The 23,911-nt window shown below is 42.4% G+C and overlaps 1 long non-coding RNA gene across 5 annotated transcripts in view; it reads right to left on the bottom strand.

The window, feature by feature from the left end:
- Nucleotides 1–9,301: 9,301 nt before the first annotated feature.
- LOC144272417 (uncharacterized) overlaps nt 9,302–23,911 on the bottom strand; it is a 59,765-nt gene continuing 45,155 nt past the window's right edge. For 2 of the 5 annotated variants that reach the window (XR_013347542.1, XR_013347546.1), the window contains 4 exons: nt 23,158–23,428; nt 21,726–21,800; nt 12,323–13,125; nt 9,302–11,871 (listed from right to left, as the gene is read on the bottom strand). This is a non-coding gene — a long non-coding RNA (uncharacterized LOC144272417). The remainder of the gene's footprint in view (nt 11,872–12,322; nt 13,126–21,725; nt 21,801–23,157; nt 23,429–23,911) is intronic. The other 3 variants (XR_013347545.1, XR_013347543.1, XR_013347544.1) reach the window with 3 other exon arrangements.

Below are 23,911 nucleotides of genomic sequence, written 5' to 3'. Positions count from 1 at the left end.
TGCCCAGGTGCTTAGTTCGTTTCTCTGCTAATTCACTTAAGAAGAAAATGAGGCTAGGAATGAAACACTGAAAAACAAGTTTAATGGGAAAAATGTAAAAGTGAAAAAGCAAGAAAGCAAGAAATCATTATCAGAGTTCATGTACCTTTTTGTTCCCCCATTAAGCATTGCAGAGGCCTGATATATCCAGCCAGTACTGTGTGTAAGCTGCTTGTGTCCTTGGTTACCAATCATCAGAAGACAGACATAGAAGGCAAAATCCTGTACTGTACTTGACTCATGTGTGGGGTCTGGTCAAGTAGGTGTGCTCAGAGGCTGCCTACTGAAATGGGTCTCTAAATACCATTGTGGATCAGGACCTTTGTGACTGGGTAAGGTTTATGGCCTAATTTCAGAGCATCCATAGCTACCACCGAAGACAATGGACATTAACTAATAGGTTATAATCCAAAACCCAGCGAAGCAAATGGGTTTTGGATCAGGCAAATAATGCACAACGCTTAGTGGGATTAATCCAATGCCAATTGAAACTGATTGAAAGTCCGTTGACTTTCATAGATACTGGATCATATTTTTACCAACAGGGAGGGTCAACAGAAATCAGAGGGAAATTTGACAAAGCCCTGGCTGGATTTAGTTGGGGATTGGTCCTGCTTTGAGCAGGGGGTTGGACTAGATGACCTCCTGAGGTCCCTTCCAACCCTGATAGTCTATGATTCTATGATTTGGCAACATTTGCACAGAATTTTCCCACAAATCTGTGGGATTTTGTCAGAGCTTTTAGCCAAAGTCAGTGAGATCACTGTGAGGATGTCCCCTTTACTTTTTGTCTCACCTTGTCCTTTCTCTCTATTTTAATAATAGATAACATTGTAAGACCCAAGGAGACTCATTCCAAAATTAACATGAATTGCTGTAGCTAGGGCAAATTTATATAAACCCCATCAAACCGCACAAGTATCACAGCAGGAAACCCACAATTTGTAGCTGACTACATTGCAGACATTGGTTGTTTGAAAAGTGTGAATTGGGAGTGCTTTGTTCCAAATGAGTCTTGAGTGGGCCTGCCTGTTACAAAAAAGCCAGTCAGCTGCGAACCAGCTGAGCAGCGAACAACAAAGAGGCTAACAGAGGGAGTTTGCCTGGGATCTGTCTGAGAGGAGATACGCTAAGGGCTGCATTAGGGAGGCTGTGTTGGTGAGTATCTGAGTGTCTGTTGTGGGGACAGTTTGATCATGTGCTTGACTGGTTGTTTGAAAAGTGTGAATTGGGAGTGCTTTGTTCCAGATGAGCCTTGAGTGGGCCTGCCTGTTATAAAAAGCCAGTGAGCTGTGAACCAGCTGAGCGGCGAACAGCAGAGAAGCTAACAGAGGGAGTTCGCCTGCGGAGAGCCCACTGAGGCTTACATCTTGCCGGCTTCTCTGGGTAGTTACTACAACTCCTAAGGAAGCTCATAGAAGGAAGGTAATATGGATAGGGAGTGTTCAGCTGTTGTCATCTGCATTGGATGTGCCATGTTTGTCTTTCTTCCACAGGACAGAAGCGACTTTATCTGTACAAAGTGCAAGCTGGTCTCCATATTGAAAGAGAAGTTCAAGATCTGGAGAAACAAGTATCGACCCTGCGTTGCATAAGATAAACTGAAGATTTCCTGGACAGATGTCAGAATATGCTTCTACGGACACAATGTTCTGAAGATTCAGAGCAGGCTGCGCAGCAGGGACAGAAGGATGGTGAAGAAATTTGGCAGCATGTGAATTCCAGAAGAAGAAAGGGGAGTGTTCATGTACCAGCAACGCAGATACCGGTAAGCAACCATTTTCATGTTCTCGCCACAGGTACTAATGCGGAGAGTAGACTAGATGATACATCTGAGGGAAGGGTACAGAAGGAGACTCCGCCGATTGGAAGGCATGAGACGCACTGTCCTAGGGATGCGGCTTCCATGACCACCGCTCCCAAGAGAAGGAGGTGGGTGGTGGTGGTTGGGGACTCTTTCCTCAGCGGGACTGAGTCATCTATCTGCCGCCCCAACTGGGAAAACCGAGAAGTCTGCTGCTTGCCAGGAGCTAGGATTCACGATGTGACGGAGAGACTGCTGAGACTCATCAAGCCCTCAGATCGCAACCCCTTCCTGCTTCTCCACATGGCACCAATGATACTGCCAAAAATGACTTTGAGTGGATCACTGCAGACTACGTGGCTCCGGGAAGAAGGATAAAGGAGTTTGAGGTGCAAATGGTGTTCTCGTCCATCCTCCCCATGGAAGGAAAAGGCCTGGGTAGAGACCATCTAATCGTGGAAGTCAACGAATGGCTACGCAGGTGGTGTTGGAGAGAAGGCTTTGGATTCTTTGACCATGCGGTGGTGTTCCAAGAAGGAGTGTTAGGCAGAGACGGGCTCCACCTAACGAAGAGAGGGAAGAGCACCTTTGCAAGCAGGCTGGCTAACCTAGTGAGGAGGGCTTTAAACTATGTTCACCGGGGGAAGGAGACCAAAGCCCTGAGGTAAGTGGGGACGTGGGATACCAGGAGGAAGCACAAGCAGGAGAGCACAAGAGGGGAGGGCTCCTGCCTCATACTAAGAAAGCAGGACAAATAGCAAGTTATCTCAAGTGCCTATACACAAATGCAAGAAGCCTGGGAAACAAGCAGGGAGAACTGGAAGTCCTGGCAAAGTCAAGGAATTATGATGTGATTGGAATAACAGAGACTTGGTGGGATAACTCACATGACTGGAGTACTGTCACAGATGGATATAAACTGTTCAGGAAGGACAGGCAGGGCAGAAAAGTTGTGGGAGTTACATTGTACGTAAGAGAGCAGTATGACTGCTCAGAGCTCCGGTATGAAACTGCAGAAAAACCTGAGAGTCTCTGGATTAAGTTTAGAAGTGTGAGCAACAAGGGTGATGTTGTGGTGGGAGTCAGCTATAGACCACCGGACCAGGGGGATGAGGTGGACGAGGCTTTCTTCCGACAACTAACGGAAGTTACTAGATTGCAGGCCCTGGTTCTCATGAGAGACTTCAATCACCCTGATATCCGCTGGGAGAGCAATACAGCAGTGCACAGACAATCCAGGAAGTTTTTGGAAAGTGTAGGGGACAATTTCCTGGTGCAAGTGCTGGAGGAACCAACTAGGGGCAGAGCTCTTCTTGACCTGCTGCTCACAAACTGGGAAGAATTAGTGGGGGAAGCAAAAGTGGATAGGAACCTGGGAGGTAGTGACCATGAGATGGTCGAGTTCAGGATCCTGACACAAGGAAGAAAGGAGAGCAGCAGAATACGGACCCTGGACTTCAGAAAAGCAGACTTTGACAACCTCAGTGAACTGATGAGCAGGATCCCCTGGGAGAATAACATGAGGGGGAAAGGAGTCCAGGAGAGCTGGCTGTATTTTAAAGAATCCTTATTGAGGTTACAGGGACAAACCATCCCGATGTGTAGAAAGAATAGTAAATATGGCAGGCGACCAGCTTGGCTTAACAGTGAAATCCTTGCTGATCTTAAACACAAAAAAGAAGCTTACAAGAAGTGGACAAATGACCAGGGAAGAGTATAAATATATTGCTCGGGCATGCAGGAGTGAAATCAGGAAGGCCAAATCACACCTGGAGTTGCAACTAGCAAGAGATGTTAAGAGTAACAAGAAGGGTTTTCCAGGTATGTTAGCAACAAGAAGAAAGTCAAGAAAAGTGTGGGCCCCTTACTGAATGAGGGAGGCAACCTAGTGACAGAGGATGTGGAAAAAGCTAATGTACTCAATGCTTTTTTTGCCTCTGTTTTCACGAACAAGGTCAGTTCCCAGACTACTGCACTGGGCAGCGTAGCACGGGGAGGAGGTGACCAGCCCTGTGTGGAGAAAGGAGTGGTTCAGGACTATTTAGAAAAGCTGGACGAGCACAAGTCTATGGGGCCGGATGTACTGCATCCGAGAGTGCTAAAGGAGTTGGCGGATGTGATTGCAGAGCCATTGGCCATTATCTTTGAAAACTTGCATGGCGATTGGGGGAGGTCCCGATCTGGATGACTGGAAAAAGGCTAATGTAGTGCCCATCTTTAAAAAAGGGAAGAAGGAGGATCCGGGGAACTACAGGCCAGTCAGCCTCACCTCAGTCCCTGGAAAAATCATGGAGCAGGTCCTCAAGGAATCAATTCTGAAGCACTTGGAGGAGAGGAAGGTGATCAGGAACAGTCAGCATGGATTCACCAAGGGCAAGTCATGCCTGACTAATCTAATTGCCTTCTATGATGAGATAACTGGCTCTGTGGATGAGGGGAAAGCAGTGGACATGTTGTTCCTTGACTATAGCAAAGCTTTTGACACAGTCTCCCACAGTATTCTTGCCAGCAAATTAAAGAAATATGGGCTGGATGAATGGACTATAAGGTGGATAGAAAGCTGGTTAGATCATCGGGCTCAACGGGTAGTGATCAATGGCTCCATGTCTAGTTGGCAGCCGGTATCAAGTGGAGTGCCCCAAGAGTCGGTTCTCAGGCCGGTTTTGTTCAATATCTTCATTAATGATCTGGAAGATGGTGTGGATTGCACCCTCAGCAAGTTTGCCAATGACACTAAACTGAGAGGAGAGATAGATAAGCTGGAGGGTAGGGATAGGATACAGAGGGACCTAGATTTGTTTTGGCCCAATCCTCTAATTTGTCTGATGAGGTTCAACAAGGACAAGGGCAGAGTCCTGCACTTAGGACGGAAGAATCCAATGCACCGCTACAGACTAGGGACTGAATGGCTAGGCAGCAGTTCTGCAGAAAAGGACCTAGAGGTTACAGTGGACAAGAAGCTGGATATGAGTCAACAGTGTGCCCTTGTTGCCAAGAAGGCCAATGGTATTTTGGGATGTATAAGTAGGGGCATTGCCAGCAGATCAAAGGACGTGATCATTCCCTTCTGTTCGACATTGGTGAGGCCTCATCTGGAGTTCTGTGTCCAGTTTTGGGCCCGACACTACAAGGATGTGGAAAAATTAGAAAACGTCCAGTGGAGGGCAACAAAAATTATTAGGGGACTGGAACACATGACTTATGAGGAGAGGCTGAGGGAACTGGGATTGTTTAGTCTGCAGAAGAGAAGAATGAGGGGGGATTTGATAGCTGTTTTCAGCTACCTGAAAGGGGGTTCCAAAGAGGATGGATCTCAACTGTTCTCAGTGGTAGCAGATGACAGAATGAGGAGTAATGGTCTCAAGTTGCAGTGGGGGAGGTTTAGGTTGGATATTAGGAAAAACTTTTTCACTAGGAGGGTGGTAAAACACTGAATGCGTTACCTAGGGAGGTGGTGGAATCTCCTTCCTTAGAAGTTTTTAAGGTCCGGCTTGACAAAGCCCTGGCTGGAATGATTTAGTTGGGGATTGATCCTGCTTTGATCGGGGATTGGACTAGATGACCTCCTGAGGTCCCTTCCAACCCCGATAGTCTATGACATCACTTTTGCTCTAATTTTTAAGGACGTTTGGAATTAAATTATTTGAATAGTTGAAAGACTAATGTTGAGTCTGACGCTAAGTGTTACTGTTTATTAGTATGCTTCCATGCAGAATGCTTTTCAAGAAACAGCTATTTGAGAAGTGTACTGGAATCCAATTGAGACATTTACATGTCCTGGCATGTGCCTGAATTCTTTTAGACAATATACTTCAATTCTGGACAATAATTCATACACTTCATTCTCTGATGCTGTTGCTATAGTTCACTACTTGTTTGCTCCGCAATGTAAGTGGTTTAATCTGAATGCTTGTGAACATTCTACTGCATCAGTGATTTATTTGCTATGATTGATATGTACAAACAGCAAAGGTTGACAATTGAGTAACTGAGTCGACAAAGTATAAGTTCCCCACTGATTATCCTTTTCATGTTCAGTTACAAACACAATTAAAGTTTATTAATGACTAATTCATCACAATATCCCTGTGTTTGAGTGTTTCGTTGATTAGCCTGTGAGAGTGCTAATAAAGGTTCCTGGTCCTGAAGAGTGGGTGTTTTCAACTTCTGTACTTACTAGAAATTATTGACATTTCCACTGTGAGTATTGAACGTGTGACTGACAAGTCGTCTTAAAGTAGATTTAATCATGCACTAGGAATGCATTTAACAGATCACATCCAAGATAAGAGCACTTTTGCTATTTGTAACTGTTAAGTTTAAAAATCAACAAATGAAAAGAGTTGTATTGGGTATGCCAAAGTCTCTCACTGAGGGCTAGATTCTTCCTGGAGATTCAGCCCTGACGCTGAGTGAGAGGTGGCATATAACTGCTCTACCCCAGGAGAAGTCCTGGGACAGGTATGTTATTCACAGTGCCACCTGGTGGCTAAACATTATAATACAGCCTAACATTACATTCTAGGTACAATTTAGTCTTAAATGACTTCCTGACACTGTATGAAACATTTATAATTTGGGGATGGTACCTAAACAGGTCCAAGCTTGTTGCACAAATGAGGTTCCTGACAGAATATAGATTACTATGTGGTGTCACTGGGCTTTTGAAAACTAGATTAAGGATACTTAGTTTTTTATTTTTAAATTGTAATAAATTAAGTTAATTCCCTTACCTAGCCATTGATTTCAATGAAAAATAATTACTAGGACACTTGTTAAATTCAGCGTTGAGTGATAATATTTAAGGATCTTGTAAAGTGCCCTTCTCTTCAGCATCTGGGGTCTTTACAAAAATGTAAAAAGATACAAAATCAAACACAAATTACCCAACATAGGAAGCTTATAAACAGAATGGAGCGGCACAGCAGCCGGAGCCGCCCACTTTCATGCTCCAGGGCCCAGAGGAAGGGTGCCGGGAGGGGCAGCAGTCAGGGGCTGGGAGACACTCCAGGCGGGGCCAGGGGAGAGACCCTGAAATTCCTGGAGCCTGGGCATCACGGCCCCATATAACTCACCGCCCCTGCAGATTAGGGCCCTCCACTGGAAAAGCTCTGCTACCTGTCCTGGGGAGTTTGCTTGTAGGAACTGAGGCCAGGGGCATACCACCTGATCTTAGCTGATGTGACAAAATATAAGTTGCCAGGTGTTTAATAATACACCACTACAGGAAGCTGGTAAGCAAAGTCCTCAGGGCAAGCATCAACACAAGCAAATGTACCTGGATAGAAAGATGAAAACAAAGTATCCCAAGACTCAACATGGGGACCAATCTTGTCAGAAACTGAATATGTGTCTAGAAAGTGGGACAAGTCTGCAGATAGCATCAAGACAGAAGGGGTGGTCGTTGCTAGGGAGGACAGAGTCAATCTGCAGCTGACTGAGGCAATTTAAGGAAATAGGAAACTGGTTGGGTATGTTTGCATGCACCAAAGACAACTACAAGGCAATGTAAACATTGGAATTTTGCTGGAAGAGCCAAAGAGACTTAGGTGTGTCAGAGACACAGGTGCCTAGCTGTAGTGAGGAAGTTTGGGTTTATAAACAAGGCAATGGTGTACATATCTGAGGGGGGAATGGCATCCATACAGAAGGCTAGCCTTCTGCATGCAGAAACCTGGATTGGGAAAGGATATGCATTTCACAGTTCCCTTCAACCACTTGTCTGTGATGTTGTTTTGAAAAGAAAGTTAGACTTAATGACAATATCTGATCTGTTCACAAACGAAACGGAATACAGGAATAATGAAAAAAGCTTGTCCCCTCTCCCCACAATTCACTGCCTAATTGTGCCTCTGAGACTCCTTTTAATTCACTTTGAATTACACTGGAATTTTTGTTAAGGCTCTGTATACTGTCCAGAGCCTCTAAAGCATGCACTCTGTTCAGTTTACATATGCTGTAAGCACCATTAAAAGTGTATGCTTACGACATAATATGAACCTCTCCCACAGTGCTTAGAATAGGAAATACCACGAACACTACAGTAAATTCCAGTACTGTGTATAATAAATGTCCAGTTTTTAATCATGCGCATGATATGGAATATTTTAAAATAATGAATGATCAGTAAATTTCTGTTGTCAGAATTCAGATTCTGAAGCATCACGGTTGTCATTTGTGTACTGAAAAATTGGAGTCCACTTAATTTCTAGTTGTGAATATGCTATGCAGCTTCATAAGTGGAAAGTGGCTTTCCCATAAACTATCTTCCTCAGATATTTATTGGGAGAAGCCTCTCAGAGCACTGGGGGATAGGCAGAATGCAAAACATGATTCTAGAGCCACCATTCCCTCCCCCACCCCAAGATAATCTCGTCTGAGTCCTCACTGGATGCTTCTGACATTACCACTCCATCAGATGATAAACTAGAAGATTCTACCTTCCCCACGAGACCAAGCACATTACTTGTGACAGACTGGCTCTTTATTATTTCAAGGAGTGTGTGGTCCAAACGTTGTAGGTTTAAACCAAACCCTCCATCAGGTTCATGGAACTGGATTTCAACATCAAGCCAACTGCTCCTCAAGTGATTGCCGCTAGAGAACAGCCATGGCCATGCAGGCTGCGCAGTGTTCCAGTGGTGGTCAAAGTCAGAATGAAGCCTGGGGGTTATAGCAGCTGGAGCTATCTGGGGAGACTGCAGAAGGGAAGGTTGGTAGGGGAAAGGACCACAACAGTTAAATTAGGCATTTGCATTTATGTATTATTTAAAAAGAAAAGGAGGACTTGTGGCACCTTAGAGACTAACCAATTTATTTGAGCATAAGCTTTCGTGAGCTTATGCTCAAATAAATTGGTTAGTCTCTAAGGTGCCACAAGTACTCCTTTTCTTTTTGCGAATACAGACTAACACGGCTATTACTCTGAAACCTGTATTATTTAAAAAATTTAAATGGAACATTTTACTCTCCAACCCAGGGGTTATAATTTATTGGGGGTTCTTGTGAAATCAAAAGCCAGGAGAGTAAAGCTGGAAATAGAAATACAGCCCCTACATTCATCTACCTGTTTCTTCATTCCATATTTTAAACAATTTAATTATTCACACCAGCTCAGTAACAGCTAGGGGCCAGATCCTCAGCAGGAGTAAATCGGTTTGTCTCCATATACTTCCCTTTATTAATCTGACTGGATGATTGAGATTTCAAAGGAGCTATATCAATTTACACCAGTTGACGCTCTGGCTCTGAATATCTAAGCTATGTAAACATAGGCTTCTATTTGTTTTCTTGGCTTCAAGGTTGATGAACAATTGCACACATACCAACTCCTCTACTTCATTCCCACACCTGATAATTAAAAATAAAATCCACATTTATATGGGTTAATGAAAAAGATAAACATTTTTCAATCTCACTTCAAATGTAAAAGAAAAATGAAACAAAAAGACAGACAAATTTCACAAGCAGAGAACTGTAATTTTGACAAACAACAACAACAAAATGTTTTCTTTGTAAAACATTGACTTTTCTGCCAAGGTCAAATGTACACAACTCTTGATTTTTCCAACAGGGCAGAATTTCATCATTTTCTTGTGGAAGGCTGTTGAGCCACTGGTGAAAAATGGTTAAAATTTCACACAGGATCAAATCTGTGACTACTTCTGGCATCAGAAGTTTTATCTTCTTATTATTCCTTTTTATCAAGCAGCCCAGTTTCAGGTGTTTCCAAGACAGCCTTTCATTCTGCCAACATTCAGAGAAGAGCAGGTTTGTATTAAACAACTTTAGACGTAGTTAATACATCATTTCCTATGGATATTTCTGCTGGAATTCAATCCAACACACCAACATTTAAAATGGTTTCCACACCTTCCCACTCCAAATGCACTTTAGCTAAAGGCACACTGGTTTTACAGCTTCCCAATGCCAGGAGCTCTACACTTTCTCCCTGCAGCCTGTCAGTCTTCCTGACCATGCTCTCGCTAACCAGAGAGATCTGGGCACCAATGTCTCTCCACTCTAGGCATTCTTTGCCATTCACTGTGACGACTTTAATAAACTCAGCAGCAACCTCCAAAGGGCCGGACCTTACAAAGTTTATCAGGAATGTTTCAGGCACCTCTGTGGGTCCTGTGTTTACAACAGCTGCATTAATCTGGGCTGTGGCTGGATGGTTGTAGGCTGAGACTCCCTTTGTTTAGGGCAATTGTCCCTCAGATGCTTGGTGGAATTACATGTGAAATACTTTCTGGGTCCATCCTCCTATGACATAGGTCTGCAAATGTGATTTCCAGGAGGGCATCGGTTCTGTGGAGGTGAATGCCTGGGCTCAACCCTCCCACTTTCCTCCCTCTGCCCTTCACTTGGAGGCTTGTGCTCACTGGAATCTCTGTCTTGTGCATAGGAATCAGCCAGATCAGCAGCCTCTTGCACAGACATTAGCGATTTATCTCAAAGAGCAGCTCTGATTTCATCAGAGCATACATACACTTAGAAAATGCTCTTATGCAAAAAGTTCAAATAACTGGTCGTAATTCTCTGCCCCTTTTCCTTCTGCCCATTTCCTCATCAAATCATACATATGTTCTCTACAACTCATATTAACATCCTTTTGAGTTTCTGAATCTCACCCTGTACACTTCAAGGGTGATTTGAAACCTTTGCAATACAGCCTTTTCAAATTCATTGTATTTCAAACCTATTCAATTGGCATTTCATTAAATACAATCAATGCTTTATCCAAAAGCCTTTTCACCAGCGTGGGGAATTTCTTGTCTTCTGGGACCTTATGCAACACATAGAATCTTTCAAAAGTTGTAAGGTATTCCTCAATTCAATCTGATTTTTTGTATGCAGGGCATAGCTTGTCCCATCAGGCTATTCCTGAGGAAGAGAGAGTACTTGTGGGTTGTGTCCATATTTATCCATCATATCCAGGTTATACAGTCTCTCTCTCTCCCCCTTTCTTGGGCTTCTTTCTCTTTTTAGTTCCATGGTTCACCGGTGTGCTTCCTCCTGTTGTTGCTTTTCTGCCTCCCTCTCCTCGTCTCTCAGGTCAGCTTTATTGGCTCTCTGGTCTGCTTCTCTTACTTGGTTTTGTTTATCTTGCTGTTTGGCTTCCCATTTTTGGTGATCATGAGCTGCTTTTGCAGCTTCGCATTCTTTCTCTTTCTGATCGGCCTCCAATCTGTCTAGTTCTAACTTTGTGGTTATTTTGCTGCTGCTCATTTTAAAATGCCTTTTGTTCTAGTTCCTTGCCCAAAATAAACAAACAAAAACCAATTAATCTGTAAACTTTCTTTGACTCCACTCAGCCTTCTCACTTGAAAAATCGCTTAAAAATCTAGTAAATCAGTGGTTTGAGTCAGACATGCCAAACCCACGAAAAAAATTGCAGAAATTGGGCTTGTTTTTGGTTTAATTGGCTTGTGAGTTTCTTGTTGGCTAGTTTTTGGCTTGTTGCAGCTTGTTACTTCTTTTTTTTGATCCGCTCCGAGCAAGCAGAGACAAGGGGCAAGCAGGGGCAAGAGGGGGAAGAGAGTCAGGGGTGCACAGCAGGCCCACTACAGTCCCAGACTGTGGGGGGGGGGGATCTAGTCACATAGAGTGCTGGGGTTCTTAGGGATTGGCTTGCTTTGGCCTTGTTTTGAAATGGTATTAGCTTGATTTTTGGCTTATTGTGAAAGTTGGGGTGCTTATTTACCACATGAAAGTTGGCAACTGTGGTTTGAGTGTGAGCCAAATAGCAAGTAGTAAACAGTAAATCCTGTTGGACTATGCCAATGTGACGCTTTGGGACTTCACCACTGCCTGCCCTGTGACCCAGAATGCTTATACGCTGTGCAGCTTTGGCTCAGAGCCCTGATGCAAGTAGCTTTCATCAGCATAATGGCCTCATCCTAGGTTCCCCCAGCCTGGTTACTCCTTGCAGGATGACACCAACAGCTCTTCCAGTCCTGAGTCTCCCCAAAACCATCTCCCTCTGCAGTTTCTAGTCCCTCTCACAGAAGTTATCAAGTTTTCTGCTGCCAAAGAGACAGAGCATACACCAGCCTGTTAGTTTAGCTGAACACTTCACCCTTCCATTTAATACACAGCACTACTCCTGGGGGAATTCTGGGCCAAAAAATTAAAAATTCTGCAAAATTCTGCATATTTTATTTGTCAGAATAACACTATAGATTCACGTCAGTTTTAATTAGTTTGGTAATTTATTTCAAAATAACTGTCAGCAACTATATCTGTAACAATGCAGACACACAAAAAATTCCCCCAGGTGTAGAGAGTTAAAGAAACCCCTACAACAACCCAGTTCCTGTTTCTCTGCCCTCTCCCCTCCAGAGCCCAGCTGTGGAGTCAGACACCCACACCCCCTCCCCCAGAGCCCAACTGCATGGCGCTCCCAAGCCCAGACACCCCTACCTCCCAGAGCCCAGCTGCTGGGTCCCCGGTAGCCCAAACACCCACACCCCCTACCTGCTAGAGCTCAGGGATTCAGAGGGACAAACAGCCTGATGCTTGGTCCTGGGCTTGTGTGGAGTTTCCTGCTTGCCACCTCCTTCCTTCAGGGCATGCCAGGAGTTGCAACTGCCCAGAATCCTCCAGCTCTGTCCCCCTTCTCTTCACAGTGTCTTCTATTTTGGAGCTCGGCTCTGCCAAATCTAGCGGCAGCCAGCAGCTCAGCAGCCCATTTCTGTGGGGGGAAAAGGAAATTCTGCACAGAACATTAATTTCTGTGCAAACTCTGCATTGCGCAGAATTCCCCCAAGAGTAACAGCAATGAGATGGTTTTGCAGTCAAACAAGAATACGTTTATTAACAAAGAACAGAGTATAAGAGATAATAAGAAAGAATAGAAGACATAGATATGGCTACAGGTAAAACAAAAACAATTACACTTTCTAGTGACTAAAACTTAACTTCAGCAAGTTACAACCTTTATCTAAGCAATTTTCTCACCTACAGTCAGTTCCAGCTACTCTTGGTTTTCAGGCTAGGAGGATTCATTTTTCATGAACTCAAAGGGTGTTGCTCTCCCTTTATCCCCTAGTGATGCATACCAAATGGCTTTCTGCTTCTGCTTATATTTCCCAAAGTCTACTGTCTCTGTTTCAAAAGCCAGGAAGACTTCCTGGGAAGTGCAGACTCCATCCCCTGTCATGATAGTTAAATGGTCTTCCCTCCACGCTCAGCCCCGCTCATTTAGCTTGATGGCTTTGTTTCCCTTGTATGTAGATGTACTTTTCATTGTCCTGAGGTGTTACCTGGCTCAATTTACACTAGAGACACAGAAAAACAGGTGAAACAACAGTCCTTTGTCTAAGACAAGTTGGGGTTGTGCATTGCTTGCAAAACACCTTTTGAGAACATAGTTCCAGCAACACATCTAAAACCGTTTATACATCATCTTTATATACAGCATACAATAATATTACTGACCAGTGTGTTACTGGCTAGCAGATGATACCTTACATAGCACCTTTTGGATACAGATAATGGCAACAGTGCGTTGGGAAAATGAGTGTCAGGCCTGAAGTGAGTTACTCGGTATGATGTGCCCTCTGCCAGTTGGTATTGAGTGACTCCCTGGGTTGCAGATGAGTAAATAATATTATCTTCATTTTAAATAAAGGGAAACTGAGCCACAGAGTGGTTAAGTGACTTGGCTAAGATCCCACAGGCATTCATAGCTGAACTGAGAGTAGAACCCAAGTCTTCTGGCTCCCTGCCCATGCCCCATTCACTAGTCCACACTGACTTTAATGGATGAGACTTATTTTTGCTTTATTCATTTATGACCATCATCAGGAAACTACTGAGCCTGAATAAGTTCCCTTTACGGAACAGGAACAGCAAGATAAGCTGTTGCCCAACCAATGTTTTATCTAATTTTAGTTTTCACTCCCAATCTTTTTAAATGTCTAGTCAGCACTGAAGAGTCCGCCTGTTTTTCCCCTCATTCTTATCTCCTCCCTCACTTAGCTCATGGATTTTCTCCAAAATATTTTGATATGTAAGAAATATTAGTTCATTATTATGGCTATCAGTGCCTTGTAAATAATCAAGTCCTATGACCAGTGATGATGGTTCCAGCAGCAGTAAAGAAAATATTCAGAGTAAGCACTTGAGGGAGGACAGCAAGGGGCTCCACAGCAAGTAAGATGCTGAGTACAAGAGACCACACAGAGTGTGCACTGAGAGTTGGTCCAACACAGGATAAAAAATCTAGTATTTTTTGCCCTGTCACCAACCCAGCAAAATGGCAAAATTCATTATATTTTTCTCTATTCACTACTAGTATTATCTTCTTGTTTTAAACCTATTCAGAAAGCCTTCACTGATTTCCAGTGCTGCCCTTTTGTGACACATTGTCAGTATGACTTGAAGTTCTAATCATACTTGGCCAACTTTTACTACAACTTTTGGAGCCAACTACACTGATTTAGAGTGACAGCTAAGGAGGGACATACTAGTAGAAATAATGGAAGGCTAAAAGCATTGTATATGATTTGGGTAGTATCCCTTTAAATAATCTGGGAGCCCTCTAATGAGCCTCTGCATGACCTCTTCTATGGCAGAAGCCACTAGAACCTAACACAGCAGCAGTGTATAGAAGTAGCTGTGTTTTCTATGTTTTATACAGATAGCAAACATGGTTATTTGGAATCTAATTGTGTCACATACTTTCCACATATTCTTAATGTTGTGTAAAGAGCAAAGACAACACACACCCAGAAGGAAGAGAAATGGTTTATTATATAATTCCTATCATGTAATTTAGTACAGAGTTATTTAGCAAAACAGCTACGATCTCTGAGACAGAAAGGATGAAATTAGGAAATAGAAAACTTAATCTGAATAGAAGGGAGACTGGAAAAGGCCAAATATAGTGCCCATCTATAAAAAGGGAAATAAGGACAACCTGGGGAATTACAGACCAGTTATCTTAACTTTTGTACCCGGAAAGATAATGGAGCAAATAATTAAGCAATCAATTTGCAAACATCTAGAAGATAATAAGGTCATAAGTAACAGTCAGCATGGATTTGTCAAGAACAAATCATGTCAAACCCAGTTGATAGCTTTCTTTGACAGGGTCACAAGCTTTGTGGATAGCAGGAAAGCGATAGACGTGGTATATCTTGACTTTAGTAAAGCTTTTGATACGGTCTCGCATGACCTTTTCATAAACAAACTAGGGAAATGCAACCTAGACGGAACTAGGTGGGTGCATAACTGGTTGGAAAACCATTCCTAGAGAGCATGGGTGGCAGATATCAAAGGCCAGGGCAAGCTAAGCCTCCCCTGACCCAGGCTGTGGCCTTGCCCATGTTCCACCCCCAGGCCCCTCCTCCCTTCCCTGAAGCCAGTGGAGGCTCAGCTCCAGCCGGTTGCCTGGGGAGCTCAGGGAGGCCCGGTGAGGTGCTGCAGCTGGCCTGGGGGTTGGGCCAGAGTCTTGGACAGGCCTGGTGCTGAGGCTGGCTGGAGTGGGCCAACTGGCCGCTTAGGGTGGCTAGGGTGGGTGGGCCGGGGCTCCTCCATCCGTAGGGGAAGGGGGGAACCTCAGGGCTCGGGCATAAGGGGCAGGGTCGGCGGGTTACCCTCCCCAAAGGGGGAGTTCATCTACCACCCATGCCGGAGAGTAGTTAACAGTGGTTCACTGTCAAGCTGGAAGGGCATAACGAGTGGGATCCTGCAGGGATCAGTTCTGGGTCCGGTTCTGTTCAATATCTTCATCAGTGATTTAGATAATGGCATAGAGAGTACACTTATAAAGTTTGTGGACGATACTGAGCTGGGAGGCATTGCAAGTACTTTGGAGGATAGGATTATAATTCAAAATCATCTCAACAAACTGGAGAAATGGTCTGAAGTAAACAGGATGAAATTCAATAAGGACAAATGCAAAGTACTCCACTTAGGAAGTAACAATCAGTGGCACACATACAAAATGGGAAATGACTGCCTAGAAAGGAGTACTGTGGAAAGGGATCTGGGAGTCACAGTAGACCACAAGCTAAATACGAGCCAAAAGTGTAACACTGTTGCAAAAAAAGCGAACATCATTCTGGGATGTATTAGCAGGAGAATTGTAAGCAAGACATGAGACGTAATTCTTCCGCTCTACTCCATGCTGCTTAGGCCTCAGCTGGAGTATTGTGCCCAGTTCTGGGCATCACATTTCAGGAAAGATGTGGACAAATTGGAAAAAGTCCAGAGAAGAGCAACAAAAAATGATTAAAGGTCTAGAAAACATGACCTCTGAGGGAAGATTGAAAAAATTGGGTTTGTTTAGTCTGGAAAAGAGAAGACTGAGAAGGGACATGATAACATTTTTCAAATACATAAGAGGTTGTTACAAGGAGGAGGGAGAAAAATTGTTCTTCTTAACTGCTGAGGATAGGACTAGAAGCAATGGGCTTAAATTGCAGCAAGGGAGGTGTAGGTTAGACATTAGGAAAAACTTCCTAAGTGTCAGAGTAGTTAAGCACGGGAATAAATTGCCTAGGGAGGTTGTGGAATCTCCATCCTTGGAGATTTTTAACAGCAGGTTGGACAAACACCTGTCAGGGACATGGTCCTGCCTTGAGTACAGGGGACTGGACTAGATGACCTCTCGAGGTCCCTTCCAGTCCTATGATTCTATGATTCTGTGATTCTTGACAGTGAGGTCCTTCAGAAGATTATTCCATATGCTATGTGAGTGTTAGAGGCCTCATCACTTTGCAACATTTAAAATTAGACGGAACAGCAAACCACTTGTACATATTACTTTAATGAGAGCCCCTGTGTGCTCAGCACCTTTGAAAGTCAGGCTACTTATTTAGGTGCCTAAATAACAAAGATGCCTAAAATTAGGCTCCTATATGCTTAAAATCTCACTTTGTACATATTATGAGCTTAATTAGGACAGTCAGGCCACACTTGTTGTTGTTTACAGAGTACTAAGATATCCATATAACTTGGTTGATAGAGATATTTAGCAGCAGTGGCCTGATTCTCCCATTCACCAGTGGAAGTAACACCACCTAAGTTACACTGGCATAAAGCTGTTCTAAGTAGAAGAAGAATCAATCTGACTATGCCACATTCTGTTCATGGTGCTGTAAAAATGAAATAATGCCAATGATTTCAATGGTGTTACTCTCCCAATTTACACCAGTGTCAATGAAAGAAGAATTTATCCAAGTACTAACCCAGCATGTAGAACTAAGCTACAGACTGTGACCTGCTGGTAAAACATAGAACAACTATTGTAGGGAGTTGAGAAACATGTGATGGAATTTGCTCTTCGCTGTACCAGCCCAGAGAACAGACATGGGAAACAAACTGTGATGGTGAGCAGAAATCTCTAGCATTATTCCATTTCAAAGGGGCACCAAGATCTCTCAAAAGAAGGCTGTGTTTGTATTAAAAGTGCTTGCCATATATGGCAGCTGTGTTTCTGCACCTCTATATCAATATCTCTCAGCAAATTCTGTCATGAATTCCTCAACTCTCTACAACAGCTGTTCTGTGTTTTACCACCAGAAGGTCACAGTCCATAGCTTCGTCCTACATGCTTGGTCATTACTGGGTGAAATTTTGCTTTTATTTACACTGGTGTAAGTTTGGAGTAACATCACTGAAATTATTCCATTTTGACAATCACTGATGTAAATGGGAGTTACTTTCAACACTTATTTGGGAAGCTGGGAGAGGTTTTTATTTGTCAAATGTGGCAGGATTTTCTAGTGTAGGTCACATTGTAGTAGTCCTAGAGCCTCCTTACACTTCCAACAAAAAGCAATCCACAATGGTGTTATCTCCATCATAAAACTATCTCAGTTAAATTTATAACTGAATTACCATACCATAAAATTCTGGTGACTCTAGTACACTTCACATGAAGAACAGAAATAAGTGTCCCTGTAATAGCAAACAAGAAGAATAAGCAAAATATTTTGTGTTTTTAAATGCTCAGGTATTTACCAAAATGTCTAAATATGACACGTGCTTTTTAACTTTGAAATCCCATTGGTTTCTTTAACAAGCTAGAGTGTTTTTTGTTTGTTTAGGTCATCATGTTGGCTACTGTTTTCCAGCTGCTGATAAAGAAGGGTGTGTACTTTTTTTCAGAGTGGAGAGTGCAAGTGTTGTTTGGAATCTGCCTTTGGAAGTTGTTTCATGATTGTTACAAGCAGACAAGATGCACAGGAGAAGTTTTTTCTCAGGCATACTGTTGCTTTAGTTTTATCCAGGTACTCCTGAACAAGAAATGCTAGTGTTTAATTTTAACTTGGCCCTTCTTATTATCATTAATTTAGTATTGCTGCAATTCTGTAACCCCAAAACATGCCAGAAAGGAAGCCACACTTTCCACTCAATACTTCCCTCAAGAGTTCAGTTATGCTCTGTAAAAAAGGTTCTTTTTGGAGGAAGTTCACCACTAATATTAATAATATGTATAGCACATTATATCTTCAGAGCATGGAATAAATTTTAACTAATTAACTCTCAGAACACCCCTGAGAGGCACGTAATTTAGTACTGTCCCCATTTTATAGATGCTTAAACACAGACACAGAGTGGTTAACTGATTTGCACAAGGGCATATTGTTAATGCCAGAGCCAGGATTGGATATTGGCAGTTTCTAACTCCAAATCTAATGATCAGTCCACAAGACAATGCTGCTTCCCCTTCAAGAATGCTATATTCCCTGCTCAAACTTTGGGTGCTGTGGGTTGCAATACAGGACAAATAACCCTTCTTGATAGTTGCCAGCCGGGTGGCAACCATACATTTCAAACAATCCCTGGAAGTGGTGTGAAGGCAAATGAAGGGTAAGGTGAAGTTGGCATATTGACCCTGAACTTCAGTGAACTTCAGGCTCACTATCTGAAATGTCCAGTGATGTTTCAAATATCAGCTTCAGCCTCTGAGGATTCTCTAGCTATTTGTCCCAGACAAAAACAAACATACCCAAACTGCAAAAGAGCACAGTCACTGACTCAGGGGTTTATTGGTGAACAGAATTACAGTAAAAAATGTGTCATGCTCCTTCTTGAAGAAACTGAAGAGCATACAATAGGATTAATGGGAAAAATAACCATGTCTGACAAACAAATACCTCATGATATGTCTTGTGTTTGAAACAAACAGAAAGAACAAAAAAACCCCACAGCTATTGTTAACACAGCTATTAGTGAACAATTACTGCAGAAACTGCATAGAAGAGTATGATTTTAGAAATAAATATCTTAAACAGAGGGCTTAATGATCCTTTCAAACTTCAAGTCGTGATGATCATTAACAAGTGGACTTTTATTGCAACTCAATTAATTGATCTCCAAGGTATTTTAAGTATCACAATATTCCATAAGCATATATTTATATGTGGATCATCCACTACCGAAATGCATCCACTTCTGTGGTGGAGTGCAACAGCTATTTAACAATAGCCAGCAATATTAAAAATAGTTTAGGATAAGAAGTGAAGAAGAATACTATATCCAATTTGTGCTGTATGTAACCTGTGCCTATTGACTTGTCTTGTGTAGGATACCTTTAAATGGAGTGAAATCCCCTGCCTTGCTGCAGAGTCATTTAGTGTATGTAGATGTAGTCTGCTAGACAAGAAACTCACACACTGTGTATTCTCTCTTGGAGGTCTTACTTTTGTTCTTTTACTACAAAAGAAAAGGTAATATAAAAAGTGTATCTGTGTATGGTTGCTGTTTGTGTATGGAAAAAACATAACATACTCGGGAGAATTTAGGAAGTCAGAATGTAATCTCCTGAATTGGTATTTGGCCAGAATACCAGGGTTAACACTCCTACACTTGCACAAAGAGTCATGGAAACTTTATTGACTACAGCTGAAGAGGAGTTTGATTTTATGTCTTATCCACCCCCGAAATCCAATTACCACAATAATGTATTGTAAGTGATATTAGAATGATTTCAGCACTTCTCTGAGAGGATGTTTTGTCGTTAGGAACTTATCATTGTGATTTATAGAAAGAAGAGAAATATGGAGTGGCAGCTTTCACACAGGCAAGTGCTTATCCTGCATTCAAATATACAGAAACTTCAGAGGTGTCTAATCGTGATGTATAGGAGGTAAGGACTGCTAGGCAAATGAACATGAATTTGAGAAAAAGACACTACATAAATGTATGATAGCTTGACACTGGAGTAATGATAATCCATTTCTGAAACTGGAATTAAAAAGTAAGGCGTAGGTAGGGCATGCTTTTCAAAAGTGTCTAGTAATTTTGGGTGCCTCATTTTTGGGTGTCCAAGTTGATACCCCTTAAAGTGGCTTGATTCTCAGTGGGTGGATGCTCAGTTCTTTCTGAAAAAATCATTCCCCTTTAAGGGGTCTCAAGTTGGACACCCAAAAACGAGGTACTCAAAATTAGTAGGCACTTTTGCAAGTCTTCACTATCTGTATTCAGAAAAAACCCTTGGAAATGAAATTGGTCTGGATTATTTAGCTTCAGAGAGCAATTGACATAAAGTACAATATATTATTATAAAGCAATTCAAATCTAAGAATTAACCTTTCAAACATCTTGAAACTTCAGTTTATGCCTAAGGAACCAGTATTCCATTTTCCTATGAGATTTTTCTTGGTGTTAACTATGGGCCAGATTTTGAGAACCCTTACTCATCTGAGTAGTCCCATTGACTTCAGCAGGTCTGTTGAATAAACAAGGACAGCAGCTGTCTTTGCTGTTTTGCCAGGCAGGGCAGAAAAAGGTTTTCACGCTCCCGCCCCCATGAGCAACTGGGAGTGGGGGAAGGCTGGCCAATCAGCAGAGCAAAAATGGCCACCTGATCAGAGCAGTGCAACAAACAAACAAACTGAGAAGTGCAGCAATATGGCACCCCACAGAAGCGGGCACCCATGGCCACTGCCGTGCTCACCCATTCCTAAAATTGGCCCTGTGTAAGGGCTACTCACATGAATCAGAGTTTGCAGGATCATGCTCTAAGTGAGAATCTAAATCACAGTTTGTGTTCATTAGTTCTTTGGAAGCTCTGAAGGGGAGTGGACAAAATTAGTTTCAATGGCTGATTTAGAACAGGAGAGAAACATCTGTCAGATTCATAAGAAACTTGCTGGCTGAGTTTGGAGTTGGCAGCAGACCCTCTGCAGTTTTGGTATATTAGTTCACAGTTAATAAAAGCTAAACACTTTAATGAACAACTGCACTTATTTTGCTCATACCAGAATTGTGAAAATTAAGACACTTCCCTGAATGTACTGAGAAATCAGTTTTATTTATCATTTGAAATCACATTTGGTATTTCTGAGCATAGTGGAAGCTGCTGCCTTCTTGTAAATTAAGGTCATTTGCAAGGCTAGCAATACAGTACAAGAGCTCAGTGAGACCCTGGAAATCAATGTCCCATTTGCTTTGCTAATGATTAATAATCATCAGGGTCCAAATTCTGCTATCCTTACTCATGCCAGTAATCCCATTGAAGTGTCTTTGGTGACTACTGCTTACAAGAGCAAAGTGATTAAGATTTAGCTCTGAATTAACTTTTTGGTTTTAATGTATGATTTCCCTAAGGATCATAGAGAGCCCCATCCTGCAAGCCTCATGCAGGCAGAACTCCTGATAGTTTCAACAGAATATAAGGGCAACTGTGGATCCCTGTTTTAGAACATAGTGCTGTATTCTACAGTAATTGTCCCAGACCCTGCAGTAATACTATTTGAAGCTGTAGCATTTTGGATCTTTGTTGCAGAATACAGTGGAGTGGGGGTTTTGTTTGTTATAGATTCAGGTGAGGAATCCACAGTTAAACTCTAAAGAAACAAGATCCATTTCCAGGTTAATATCACTCATACTAGTAAAGAGAAACACAGAGGAAGATAAATACCAGATAAGTAGACCGCAGTGTTTCTCAGTAGGTTGTTTTTCAATCTTTTTCACAAGGCATCAACTGTTGTTTAACCTTACAGGGAAGCAGAAAAACAGGAATGAATTAGGGCTGAGCTCTGGTTTAGATGTATTCATTTTCCTTAAATCACTTGGGTGTTCCACCCTATGAAATCATTAACGAACATCTAGCAGCAAGGACAACACAGAACACTGCACATTAAAGTGATGGAAGATAATGTGGGAGTTGTAAATTGTGCAATAAAATTATACATTAAGAAGAGCCCAGGAGAATCGTTAGGAACTAAAATATAGCTGATTATGTGATAGAGATACTGAGCTTGATTGTAGGGCAACATCTCTATTGTGACAAAGTTCCTCCTCTGCCTTGGTGGGTCCTGCACTTATTGGCGGATTTTCTCACCTCAGAGGTTCACAACAGCCCTCAGTTTGGCCACATTCGTGGCTCAAATCTGCTGTTCACTCAGTTAGCCTCATCACTGGCCAGCATGGGGAAAGGAAGAAGAACAATCCCCACAGTCTCTGCTGATCCACCTAGTGGATTGGAGAACAGGCCAGAGACCTTCCCCTCTGGTGGAACCCACAGTCCAGTTCAACTCCTCCAGTATCAAGTAGGGAGTTGGGGGGCTGGAGGGAACTCGGGCCCGCCCTGTACTCCGGGTTCCAGCCCAGGGGCCTGTGGATTGCAGCTGTCTACAGTGGCTCCTGTAACAGCTGCATGACAGCTACAACTCCCTGGGCTACTTCCCCACGGCCTCCTCCCAACATCTTCTTTATTCTCACAACAGGACCTTCCTCCTGATGTCTGATAATGCTTGTACTTCTCAGTCTTCCAGTAGCACGCCTTCTCAATCTCAGATTCTTGAGCCTCTTGCTCCCAGCTCCTCACACGCACACCACAAACTGAAGTGAGCTCCTTTTTAAACCCAGGTGCCCTGATTAGCCTGCCTTAATTGATTCTAGCAGCTTCTTGATTGGCTGCAGGTGTTCTAATCAGCCTGTCTTCCTTAATTGTTTCCAGAAAATTCCTGATTGTTCTGGAACCTTCCCTGTTATCTTACCCAGGAAAAAGGGACCTACTTAACCTCGGGCTAATTTATCTGACTTCAATCACTCTCCTCTAGCCATCTGGCCTGACCCTGCCACACTATTTATGTAATATTTAGATTAAGGATGGACAAACCTGCTCAGATAAAAATCAGAACAGATTAGAATCTCTGTTTCAAACTCAACCCTATTCCAAACCTTTTGTGCTTTCAGTTAGGTCCTGATCCAGAGCAGTCAATAGAAATACACCTTCTGACTTGAATGGGCTGTGGTTCAAACCCTAACTAAATCTGTATTTGATATGAGGGTACTTTTACTTGAGTATGGAGATTCCTAACTATATTTAGCTACATTGTAAAACCTACCTTCCATATTGCCATGAGACCCACAAGTTTTCTGATGCACAGAAGAGCACTTTAAAAGAATCTTGTTTCATCGCCTGGGAGTGGTGGATTGAGAAGTTCTGACTCCTGGGTTTCAAGGAAATCTTTAAACAATGCTGTATTTTGTGCTAATAGCTTAATAAAGAGATTACTGCAAAAAGGTAGATGTTTTAAGCAATGTTATCAGCCCCAAAACATATGAGGAACCACGCCATGTGATAGCTTTGTTTCTCTTCCCATTCTCCCTGCAAAACTGAAACAACATAAAGTAATGCAAGGCTGTGTACACTTTTGCATTAACAGTACAGTATATTGAAGTCATTGGGGTTCTGTCTATGTGATGCTCCTTGCAGTATCAGGTCCTAATGATAAGAAACCAAAGTTGTTAATAGTTGGTCTTCAGAGGGAAGAATCTAGAAGTTATTTATGAAATAAGCCTGAGGTTGGTATTTAGACCAATATTATATAAAATATTTAATAATGATTTAAAGGAGAAAAGTTGCAAAATCTGCAGATGATTCTATGGGTGCATCTACACCGCAGGGGTTTTTTTTGGCAGCACATATCATGCATACACAAATTGCCCCCCAGGATGGGTATAAGTAGCAGAGAAGATGGTGAGGCATGGATTAAAAATATATAAGCTAATTAATTTTATAAGCATTATCAACATTTTTTCATACTGTAGAGTAAAATAAGGGTAAAAGAATCTAATGCTTCATGATACAGTATAAGT

Source organism: Eretmochelys imbricata, chromosome 11, assembly GCF_965152235.1.
Source record: "Eretmochelys imbricata isolate rEreImb1 chromosome 11, rEreImb1.hap1, whole genome shotgun sequence".
NCBI classification, from domain to species: domain Eukaryota; kingdom Metazoa; phylum Chordata; order Testudines; family Cheloniidae; genus Eretmochelys; species Eretmochelys imbricata.
This window is presented reverse-complemented; position numbering and strand designations above follow the sequence as displayed.